Source organism: Euprymna scolopes, chromosome 2 (assembly GCF_053919585.1).
Source record: "Euprymna scolopes isolate OS-2025 chromosome 2, ASM5391958v1, whole genome shotgun sequence".
Classification (NCBI taxonomy): Eukaryota; Metazoa; Mollusca; class Cephalopoda; order Sepiida; family Sepiolidae; genus Euprymna; species Euprymna scolopes.
In genome coordinates, this window is record NC_136483.1 from 197,704,791 (window position 1) to 197,716,793 (window position 12,003).

General features: G+C 34.9%; 1 protein-coding gene across 1 annotated transcript in view; it reads right to left on the reverse strand.

Annotated features, from left to right (window-relative positions):
• Positions 1 to 12,003, reverse strand: part of LOC145301420 (carboxypeptidase A2-like) — a 140,946-nt gene that overhangs the window by 81,175 nt on the left and 47,768 nt on the right. The gene's annotated exons all lie outside the window — the stretch shown is intronic.

Here is a 12,003-nt window from a genome sequence, read left to right on the forward strand (position 1 = left end):
TAATATCGCACTAGCTAAACTAGGTTCTAATCCTTGAAATAAAGTCGCATCAAGTCGCATCAAATTTCTAGCAATTACTGCTTTTGTAATTAATTGTAGCCTTCTTGCAACAGCCGTTTAACATAATTATTGTTGGTTTTCTCTGGATCCTGAGTGATAATACATGTCCCATAGATTTTCACTGTACTCTGGTTATGCCATTCACGATTGCAACTTTCTTTTCGTTTTTAGAACAACCGTTTACTCTTGCCCTCGCTGACGAAGGCCGGTGGTTTCCTTTTGATCGTGTGATAAGTAGCTTTTTCAGGTTCTCAATACTCTTTATGCCTTTTCCTGGCGAAGTATCGAATGTTCTATCTCTCCTTGGCTCTATTATTATTTACTACCGAATCATTACCAGTAATCTTCAAATGTGATACGGAAAGTAGCTAGCCGAGTAGAGATTACAAAAGCTGTCAGTGATGAACGTCAAGCAACAGTCCAACGACGGAGAAACATACTCAGCCATATTGAACAGCTAACAGCTTTCGATGAGACGACCAAAGAATAACACTACTCGTGAATCTCCTCTTCTGAAATTCAGAAACATCGAGGCCCGAGTGGAAAACGAAATGAGGCGATCAAAACTTGTTATGGTCAGATAGGGATACAAAACTGAGCCAACAATGTGCGAATGTGAAAGGGCATTCTATGCAACAGTGTCTAATTTCTGCATTTGTGCTTAGCACATATCCTTGTACAAATGTAAGACATTTTAAGTTATTAGCCCTTAATTTTGATACGAGGTAACTTCAGCAACTTTCCTGACTTTTCGTATGTGTACTTTTACTGATAGTATGCGTATGAATCTCTAGTGCCCTTCGAAGTAATCTTCTCCGGTTGTAATGCACTTGTTGTACCGTTCCAACAACTTCTGGAAGACCCCATGAAAGTCCTTTTGTGTGAGCGTGCCAATGACCCTCGTCACAGCCTCTTTCATCTCACCAATTGTCTCATAACGACAGTCTCTAAGATTTTCTTTCCGCTTAGGAAATAACCAAAAGTCACAGGGAACAAGATCTGGATTATAAATAGGATGAGGAACTGTCTTGATGCCTACCTTGGCCAAGACAATGTTTTTATTTCTGATCTTCTTTTAGCACTCTTGTGACAAACTTCTTACAAATCTTCCGCATCTTCAGTTCATCGCGAATAATTATGTGCTCAGTTCTCACACTGACATCAAACTGTGCACTTATTGTCTTCATAGACATACGACGGTCCTTATCTATGAAAGTCTTTATTTGGCCAATCAACTCCCGTGTTCTAGTTTTCTTGCTCCTCCTACACCTCATCATCCCTCACAGACCCTCAGCCTTCCTCGAATCTCTTATGCCACTCAAAAACTTATGCTCGATTCATGCAAGATGGTCCAAAAGCAGTCTGAAGCATTCCATACGTTTCTGAGGTATTTTTGTTTAAAACAGAATTTTATTGCTTAACGTTCTTCTAACAGGTTTTCACGTCCAGATAGCATTTATAGAAATTCACCAGCTGTGACAATTAGGCTTTAGTATGGTGTATTCTAATTCCTGTTGCAGCTGTTCGTTTGAATCTGAAATCATAAAAATTGGTCAGTCATCTCATAAGATGTATAGCAATAACATACTGGATTTTTACGGCAATTTTAAATGCCTGTACAAAAAAAAAAAATTATTTCTGTGATTCCCAATTTTCTGCTTCCATTTTCGTTTGGCATGATACTTGTTCTTTCTGTAATTGCAACTGTTTATTTTGTTGATAACTGAAAATCTCCAAGATTGCGTTTATTTTGTGACTTTAAATAATTGAACTTTTCGTATATATATATATATATATATATATATATATATATATATATATATATATATATATATATATATATACACATACAATGGGTAGCAAAAGTATTTGGTACATTGTTTTTGTTGTTGTTGTTTTTCATATTTCTCCAAAAATATCAAGTTTATTTGAATAAAATTTACACTCTATCTCTGAAGAGATATTATCTAAAAATAAAAGCGAAATTAATATATAATTAGTTAACAAATATTTATAAACAAATAATCAAATTACTCATATGCAAAAGTATTTAACACATTTACTAATATTTAGTTGTATATTATCTGTTCTGCCTTAAAGCCTTCAAATTCTTTCCATATTTTCCTGCTTCCTATCTTACAAGCACTTACTAGAAGTTTCAGTCATTCTTCTTTGCAATCTCTTTTCAATTCTTTGAAATTCTTGGGATCTCTTGAATGCAACCTTAACTTCAAAGTTTTCCACAGATTTTCGATGGAATTTAGGTCGGGTCACTACCTAGGCCTCTGTAGGGCACTAATCACATTATCCTTAAGCCGTTTCATAGTTATTTTAGCCTTGTGTTTGAGATCATTGTCTTGCTGGAAGATAAAAATCACGGCCCAATCTTCAATCTGCGATACTCTTGAACAGATCCGTTGACAAAATCATCATGTATTTTGCTGCATTAATTTTTTCATCTATGTTTACAATTCCTCCAACTCTATTTGCAGAAAAGCAGCCTCAAATCATCACACTTCCACCTCCAAATTTTATTGTGGGAATGGTATGAGATGGTTCAAATTTTGTGACCTTTTTTTCTCAATACAGGAAAAGCTTAATTTTAGTTTCATCTGACGAAATAACTTTTTTCCAGAAGTCTTCCGATTCACATTGATATTTATAAACAAATTTCAAAGGATTTTTCCCATATTTCGGACTTATTAATTGAGTCTTTCTCTGTAACCTAGAAGACAGGCCTATACAATTCAATGATCTCTTGATTGTGTCCTTGCTTACTTCAATACCTACATTCTGCAAATTCTTTCTAAATTTCTGAACAAGTCAGAAATGGTTCTTTCTTCACATTACGAGCAATATAACGAGCAGTAATATCATTTAATTTACGTTGCCGACCACTTCTTAGAAGATTTTTAGTATTACGACCCATTGTTTTTCACTTTCTCACGACAGCCCCAACTGTACTCACCACCAAATTTAGTTCTGAAGCTATTTCCCTGTATCCCTTTAAAACTTAATGCCTTATGATTTCCTGGCGCATATCATTAGTCAAATCCTTTGTTTTAACCATTTTAAAATAGTAATGAAAGAGGCAATCTGTGCAGTGTCTGAGAGCTGCTATTGACTGATCTATAGGAAACAAAACCTGGAATGTCTTCTGATTGGTTGAAATATTGCACCAACATTAAATGATTGCTTAAGAATGGCATTTCTGATTGGTTGAAAAATATTGTAGCAACATTAAATGACTGCTTAAGAATGAAATTGAGTAATTTGCTTTTGTTAATAAATATTTGTCAACAAAATATATTTTTATTTCCATTTTATTATTAACTACATGATATCTGTTTAAAGATTGAGTGTAAATTTCATTTAAATTAACTTCATATTTCTTGAGTAATACGAAAAAAAAACAATGTACCAAATAATTTTGCTACCCACTATATATATATATATATATATATATCGTCTTTGAAGTTTTTAACCTTTAAAACTATACAAAAAAATATTTTTTTATCATTCATTAGAAAACGATCTAGTCAGCAAGTCATTTAATCACCTGCAATCACTGCATCAACTCGCTCTCGAATTTACTATAATACCAATAATTTATTTTTCAAGGGATCATCAGTTGTTTACCATGAAACACTGTTTCGGGGATTTAAAAACAAAACAGTATATTACATCATGGCTCCCCAGCGGTGTTGGTCTTAATTTTAGGAAGAAGACATGTTACAAACATTTGATCCAATTTCCTATTCTTAATTGCAATTACTAACCTTTTCATACTATAAAAATGAATTTCTTACCTGTGCGATTCATCAATTTCCACATTTAAAATGGATACATTTTTTTATTTTTTAATTTATCAGTCTTGTATTTATAAGATTAGGATGAACCCATTTAACTACTTATCACCCCCACTATGATTAGTATTTAGTATATTTACATTCTTATTTAAAATTAGATATATAAAGGTTAAAAATCTTTTTACATATATAAATTTTTTTATTATTTTTTTAATATAAATTTATTATATGTAATTATAAATACATTTTATACATTGCAAATATAGTTTTGGATTTCCTTTATTAATATAGTCTGGTTAATCTTAAACGATTCAAAAGCATCAGGATAACGAACAAATGCTTTATTTAACTGTTTAAATATTTTATTTTTATCCCCACCTTGTTTTATTATCCTTATTACTAAACTAGAAACTGGTGGTATAAAATCTGTATAATATATATATATATATATATATATATATATATATATATATAATGGGTTAAGAAATTCCAACGAGAGAAAGATGTATATTTAAATAAGGAGGTGGTCACCAACAATGTGTATTTTATAACATTCATTGTAATAATGTTTTTAAATCATTGAAATCGTTTTTAACGCGTTTCAGACGTTCTGTGAAGTGTCCTCTTCAGAAATTATTTAAAATGCTTAGAATATATTCAAAATGTGTTTAAGATGTAAAAGAACATTTTCGTAGTTCATTTGAAATGTTTCCGAGAGGCGGAAACGTGTAAATGAATCTACTTTTCATTCGTATGTCCAATTTTTATTACTGTTTTATTGGGCTGTGATCACTGCTGTCTTATCTCTCTCTCTCTCTCTCTCTCTCTCTCTCCCTCTTTCTTTCTGCTTGTGTTTTTATTTATCTTTCTTTGTTTTTTTCTCATTTTTTTTACTCTTACTTGGGTGGAGGTGAAGGACCCATTGGTACTTGGTCAACTGGGTGCATAGGGTAGGATGTGTGTGTGTGTGGTGGGTGGGTGGTGTGGTGTGCGCGCGCGTGTGTATTGGTGCGTGTGTGTGGGTGTGTGTTTTCTTTTATTGGTTTGAAGAATATATGTACTGTTTTATAGTATTATAAAGTTATTTGCTTCCCTATGAAGGTAACTGCGATCCAAGGTCATTACTAATGTGTATGTGTGAGGAGGGGGAGGAGGAACCAGCTTCTCTGAAATAAGAGTAGGGATGTTTTCATTCAATTTTGATATTTATTTTTTGGATTCTTAGATTTTTTTTTATTACATTTTCACTCCAAACAAGGAACATTGCCACTTTGGTGTAGGGGGCTACTATCAGGGGCAACAACTACTAGGGTACTATGCTGGGATTTGGGCAGCAAAACGTCGGTTCACGTTACACTTGAACTTCTGCATGTCAGTACAGTTGGGGAAGCAGGTACCTAAAATGGAATTCCAGTGTCTAGCGGTTAAAAAGGATGTATCTGTGTGTCTGTGTGTGTGTGTGTGTGTGTGTGTGTGTGTGTGTGTGTGTGTGTGTGTGTGTGTGTGTGTACATTTCCCTACTCAATAACTCTGCCAGTTTTAAGTCTAAAGACTCGAAATTTGATATACAGGGTACTGAGATTTGGGAAGATCTTTCTAATCCGCTTTCGGCAAGTCGGCAAGAAATTTGGCTGTTAAGGAGTCAAAGTTCAACGATTTGACCTTTTAGAACTCTACCAAACTCATCCGACAATTTTGGGTCTAAACACTTGAAATTTTAGATGTAGGTTCCTTGAATATGGATCTAACTTAATAACTTGATTTGAGTCCAAAAAAATAAATATTAAAGGGTCATAAACGTAAATACCCCCGACAAACCCGACAAGCAGCAAAATCCCACCCCTTCACAGTTGAAATCCGTAGATGTCAGAGAACCTTCTATTCCAGTAGTTTCTTCCCCAGAACCGCTGGACTTTGGAATTCCCTTCCGAATACCTGCTTCCCCAACTAAACTGACCTGCAAAAGTTCAAGTGTAACGTGATCGACATCTTGCTGCCCAACTGCCGCCATAGTACCCCTGTAGCTTATGCCCCTGATAGTATCCACCTACATCAAAGTGGCAATATTCCTTGTTTGAGGTGAAATTGTAAAAAAATTAAATATATAAATCTATGTCTGCATATCTGCCCAAAACTTTCGACAGAGGCGACGGATTTTCACAAGATCAGTATAGTTTTGAAGCTCGACCCTTCAGACGACAAATACCGAAAAATTGGCTAAAAAAACATTAATTTCTTCACCCTTAACTGGGCACCTTTCTACAGGGAGGGGTCGCTTTTTTCGCCGATATTTTCGAAAGTCACCCTCTCTTTTCGATTATCTAGCCTTAATTTAAACCTATGTAAGATCCGGTTTGCGGTAGTCGTAACAGCAAAGACGCCACGTTTTCTCCCGTTCTTTTCCTCCTTCACGGTACGAGTTCGAGCCTGCTATCCTACTACCACTTTTTTCTTTTGCTCAACATACACCTCCAAACACCTGGTCAACGCCGGACACCCATGCTAGTATATATATATATATATATATATATATATATATATATATATATATATATATATATATATATAATATATATATATATATATGTTTTATTTTTTTATTACCGTTTTATCTGTTTGGTTACATATGTTTCGGATGTTGGGCCATGTTTACGATCTAACAGCCTCGTCAGACCTTACAGAAATGGTTGGTTAGTATTAGGAAGAATTGTTTTTAGAAGGAATACGAGAAAAAAAGGGGGCAAGAAAAGGGAGGGGGTTGGGGGTAGGAGATAATAGGGGGAAGGCGAGTAATGACAATATTTCAGTTTTGAAGGTTAAAATATATTAAGTTGTATTGTGTGTGGGGGTGGCAGATTCAGGGAGGTTTGGGTGGCGATGTGTGGATATTGGGAGGGAAGGGGGTCGAGAGAGGTTGGTAAAGAGAAAAGAGAGTAGGTAATGAGAGGAGGGGAGAAATAGGAGATTCAATTTTGGGGTTTTAAAATTTTGACTACTTTTTTTCCTTGTTCGATAAGGTATATCAATTAGATGAGAGGAAGAGAGGGAGGGAGAGAGATAGATGGGAGGAAAGGGAGAGAGGGAGGGGAAAGGGTTAGTGTAGCTGTCATGTTTGGCAGTTACAACGTTTAATTTACGGTTTTCGTGGTCGCTGTTCATTTCATAGTGGGTTGTTTTTAAGCAGTTAAGAGTTAATACAGACGTTGACGCACGCATAAAAACGCATGATACATATACATACATATTAGACACCAATATGTAGACATATAGGCACACACATATAAAAACAATGCCCATGCAGACGTACATGGATCTACATGCAGAGATATACACACATATACGCAACTCTCGTACACATATATATACTCGTATATATATATAGATATAAAGACATGTTCACACATATATAAATATATACATACACACACCCATCCATATACATATACGTGGATATACAGATCTCCAGTAAGAAGTATATGCACACACACACACATACACAGACATATACATGCAAGTACATACACACGCACAGGCTCATGCATATGTATACACAATTACATAAAAATAAATATTTATAAAATATGAATATACAGACCTATATAGGCATATATATATACATATACACAAATATATACATATCCATACATACATATATATACATACGCATGCCTTCATGTATACATCTATACCAAGTAAATAAAGTAAAGTTAAGATAAATAAATAATAATAATAAATAAATAAGTGAGTACATGGTTTAATTTAGTTAAGTTAGTTTATACTGCGGGGTTATATAATATATATAAGCATATACAATTATACAAATATACACATACAGACATATATACATATATACACAGAGATGTGTATATTTATGCTTAGTAAAGTTAGGGTAGATAAATGAATGAATAGATAAAGGATAAATAAATAAGCGGGTGTAGATAATGCAAGGTTAGGTGGACATGTTGAAGTTATGTTCGAAATTCATGTTGTTGATTTAATTTTTAGGGGTGTGTATTGATTTGCTTTGCTTATTGGATGGGGATTATTTTATAGTTTCTAGGGGAAAATGGGGGTGGGTGTTAAATGGAGTATAAATGTTTAAAAGTTAACTGTTAGGTTCATATACATAAAGGGCAGTGGCTATGCTTAACTTTATTTTCAGTGTGAAGTGTGTTGTGGATATAGGCATACACATACATACAGACACATATATGTATATAAATCCAGGCATAGCTACATCTGTACATATACGCCCACTCATGTGCATATACATAGATACATATATACATATATACATATAGTCACTAGGACAGCAGATACATGCATACAGATGTATGTGTACGCAGACATAGTCACAAATGCATACATATGCATACATGCATACATATGACCCATGATCACACATAATCATGTCCGCGTATATAGAGAAATAAACATAAACACAGACAGGGATACATACATAGGTCCAATCATGCCCACAAACACACATAGATATGAAGATAAATACACGCACATAGACAAGTAAGTAGGTGCGTTAAATATAATAGAGTTTCTGGCATATCTACAAAAAATACATGTATATACATACAGATATCTATACAAGTTGCCACCTATGTACATTCATATAACTGTGGGGAGTTTTAGTCGTAATTGGAAAGTGGGTTGTGGTTATTAGGATTCATGGGTAGATGAATGTGTAAATGGGTAGGGTAATATAGGATAAAGGGAGAGTTGAGTAAGGGGGTTTGGTTGTGTTGATGTTACAGTAGTTGGGTGTCTGCGGTAGATGGGTACATTGTGTGTATTATTATTCGGCGGTTCTAAAGAGGATGTTGTCTAGGGGATGTTTCAGAAAGGTGTATAATTGCTAAGGAGGTGGGATTTGTAGTGCCGGCAGTTTATGGTGGTTTCATGTTTTTTATTTAGTAATTTATCTCTATCTTTAAAACTGAATATAAAAAGTTTTTCGTTCAAGCAGAGAAGGCATGGGGAGTCTAAAGATTTACATATGTTAGATTTTTTGAGGATTTCCCACGTAATGGTTGGTGTAAGGTTATTTTGGATTAGATCTAGATATTGGGAGGTTAGTGAGGTTTTGTTAGGATGGTTGGGGTTTGTAAAGGGGCAATTATGTACTCTAAACCTATCTTTAAAGGAGGTGCCTGCCAAGCCAATATAGTATTTTTTGTCGTTTGGGTTTTCTTCAGGTGCAATTGTGGCTTCATAGACTACTTCTGTTTGTAGGCATTGTTGATTAAGTGGGCATTGGGATTTGTTGGTGCAGTTACAATTATTTCTGCTGGTGTTATTTTACACACGGATCAAGTTTTTTAACTTGATTCGAGCTCAAAACAATGATTGTTAAGGGGTCAAATATTGGGTCAAAGTTGATCTATGCGGTGTCTACCAAATTACTCAGCCAATTTGTGGTCTAAACATTTAAAATTTAGAACAAGCTTTTTAATCGGTTTTTGACCGAAAATTTGGATGCAAAGGGGCAAAAGTTCAAAAGATTCACTTTTGCGGTTTCTAGCATATTATTCAGCCAATTTTTGGTCTAAACATTTGAAATTTTACATAAAGGGTATTTAGAAACGCAGTAAGCTTTTTAATCAGATTTAGGCAAAAATTTGACTGCCAAGAGGTCAAAGGTTAAAGAGTTGACCTTTGTAGACTCTACCAAACTCCTCTGCCAATTTTATGTCTAAACACTTAAAATTTTAGATGTAGATTACTTGGTCATGGATCAAACTTTTTAATATATATATACATATGAACATAAATATATATATATACATATGCACATAAAGTTATGAACAGTACATAGGGCCCGAGCAAAGCCGAGATGAACTGCTAGTATATATATAAACTTAATTCAGGCAAAAGTTTACCAGACAAAATCTAATATAAATATTTATATAATTATCCCAACCAAATGAAAATCTCAATACAACCACGATAGTTAAGTGTTAGTTTTACAGTTCATAGGTCACAGCCATAGCTATATTTTGGAAAAAAATTCAATTTCCGTTCAGTAAAGCAAAAGTTATAATAAAATTACTGGGTCAAAAAATTCTCAGAATCTGTATGGAACTGAGAGAGGTTTTATTATTTGCTGTTGGTTACCATAGCAACCAAATCTGTTACGCTACCTCAAATCGGCTGGGAATGGCGGAGATGATGACATAATAAAATATAAGAAAACTGTCGCTAATAATCTACTGCTGTCGTTCAGCTGCACTGTCGCTAATAATTCACCGGTAAAAAGTGAAACAGAAAGAGAAAATTATATTCCAAAGCAAAGTCTGGAAAAATCATGGATTACATAGAAAAATGCGAGCATGAAAAATGATATTGTTAAGATTAAACTTAGGATAATAAAATGACCAGTTATTAAAACTGGAAAAGAAAAAGACAAGATATTCTAGTAAAACATTTGATAAATTTATAACTTAAAATATTGCAGTATTAATTAAGAACTGAATATGTAACGTTAAATTGAATTTAAAAAATTCTTAATACGGCAATATTTTAAGTTATGAATTAATTATATTTTTCACTAGAATAGCTTGTCTTTTTCCCCCAATGTTACAAACTGGACCTTTTACTTTCACTGTTTAAATCTTAACGATATTACTTTTCATACTCGCATTTTTCTATTTAATCCATGATTTTCCTATGTAATATATATATATATATATATATATATATATATATATATATATATATATATATATACATATATATATAAATACTGAATAAGAAAAAAACATTTATTTCCTTCTTCATTTAATATTCGGTGAAAATTACATATTAATTAGATAAGTACCTGATTTGGGGTAGATTTTTAAAGAATGACACCCTCAAAATAAATCTTCATTTTGTCTATTGCTATAGTAAATGTTATTTTAAACAATGTTTGCTAATATATACGAGGGGCGTGCAATAAGTAATGCCCCTGAACCACTTCCCATAGCAGTAGAGCAACAAAACTTGGCACAGTTATTAGTCTTCCTCTACATAGAAACCACCCAGAGTTATGCATTTCTCCCATCATTTGATGCAGCTCTGGAGACCGTTTTTGTAGAACACCCCAGCTTGGTCCTCCAACTACGACGTGACTTCAGAAATCAAGGTTGCATCATCTGGGAAACGCTTTCCTTTCAAAAACAACTTCATGGCTGGGAAGAGGTGAAAGTCAGAGGGTGAAAGGTCAGGAGAGTAGGGAGGATGGGGAGTATTTCATAACCACACGCCTGTGCTTCTAATCCGGAGACATGCGAGTTGTGGACCGGAGTATTGTCCTGTAGGAGGAGGAGGAGGGTACCTTTGCTGATCTTGCCCTGCCTCTTGATTTTGATTGCTTCCATTAATTTCCTAAAAAGGGAAGCATAATAGGCTCCTGTAATTGTGGTACCCTTTGCCAGGAAATCTGTCATCACTACTTCGTCCTGGTCCCAGAAGACTGTGAGCATGACCTTGCCAGCGGAGGGCTGTACCCTTGCCTTCTTTGGAGGTGGTGAGGCCAAGTGTTTCCACTGCATTGACTGGGCTTTGGTCTCTGGTTCATAGTGATGGACCCAGGTTTCATCCTGTGTAATCAGTCTTTTTAAAAACTTTGACTCATCTTCTTGGCACATCTCCAAATTCATCCTCCAGCACTCGACGCGTTCTCGCTTCTGGAATGGTGTGAGCAACCTGGGAATCCGTCTGGCAGACTCCTTATGCATATGCAAATGGTCATGAATGATAGTTTCCACAGACCCTGTACTAATCTTGACATCTTGGGCTATTTAGCGAATAGTAATGCGCCGATCTTCCAAAATGGCAGCCTCAACTTGACGGAGAGATGCTTCATCAATGGCAGAAGGGGGGGCGACCAGGTTTGGGAGCTGTTTCCACAGACTTCCGGCCATGTTTGAATTCACGATGCCAGCGTTTTACAAGGTCATATGATGGGGCATTATCACCATAAGTTTCTTTCATTTCATCAAAAGTCTCCTGTGGTGAGTGTCCTTTCAAATACAAAAATCGCATCACTGCTCGACATTCAACAGGCTCCATTTCACACCTGACAGTTCAAACACCTGTAAAACAGAAACCACAATTAGTTCAGAGCTGTAATTTGCCACAT